The sequence below is a fragment of the Aplysia californica genome, unplaced genomic scaffold (assembly GCF_000002075.1).
Source record: "Aplysia californica isolate F4 #8 unplaced genomic scaffold, AplCal3.0 scaffold00577, whole genome shotgun sequence".
Classification (NCBI taxonomy): domain Eukaryota; kingdom Metazoa; phylum Mollusca; class Gastropoda; order Aplysiida; family Aplysiidae; genus Aplysia; species Aplysia californica.
In genome coordinates this window covers 347,247-347,914 of record NW_004797847.1, presented here as the reverse complement: position 1 = coordinate 347,914, position 668 = coordinate 347,247, and positions in this window count along the sequence as shown.

Genomic DNA, 668 nt, shown 5'->3' with positions numbered 1-668 from the left:
AAAAGAGAGAGAGAGAGGGGGGAGGGTAGGGAGAGAGATATAGAGAGGGGGAGAGAGATACAGAGAGGGGGAGGGGGGAGGGAGAATGAGAGAAAGTCCCTTCTCTTTCTTTGAAAGAAAGAGGAAGGAGAGAGAGATTCATGTCCATATTTCACGGCCTGTGATTTAGTCAGTGGCAAGGGAGGTGTGTGATTGTGATGAGGGTTTCTTCATTCATACGCTGGTGTCATCATCATGCACTATAAATGGTCCCTTTTAAGGACAAGCAGGCTGACCCAGATTTCGGGGGGTTTCCAGAAATCTTGACCTACAAAAGTGGGCATTGTCCTACCTATAGGAGAAGTTTGGTTTCATTGGTGTTTATATTTGTTTGGTTATAGAGAAAACTCTCCTTGTCTTTTAGAGAAACTGAACAAGGGTCCAAAAGCTTTACCTTCAATTTTCTCAGAACATTTTCCGGGATAGCCGACTTTGCTTAAAAGCGACCAAATACTCTCCTGAGTGGAATGTCCATATTCCTCGTCGGCTTTATTTCATGCTGCGGCACGTCAGTTTGCTGCGTTGTGCTACTGTGTTTTGATATGTTGTCTTTTTATTAGTCCCATGAGTTGTGCACTTTTTGAACAGAATTTTCTGATGGGGTACCGACCTCTGATGTCTTTGTCTGC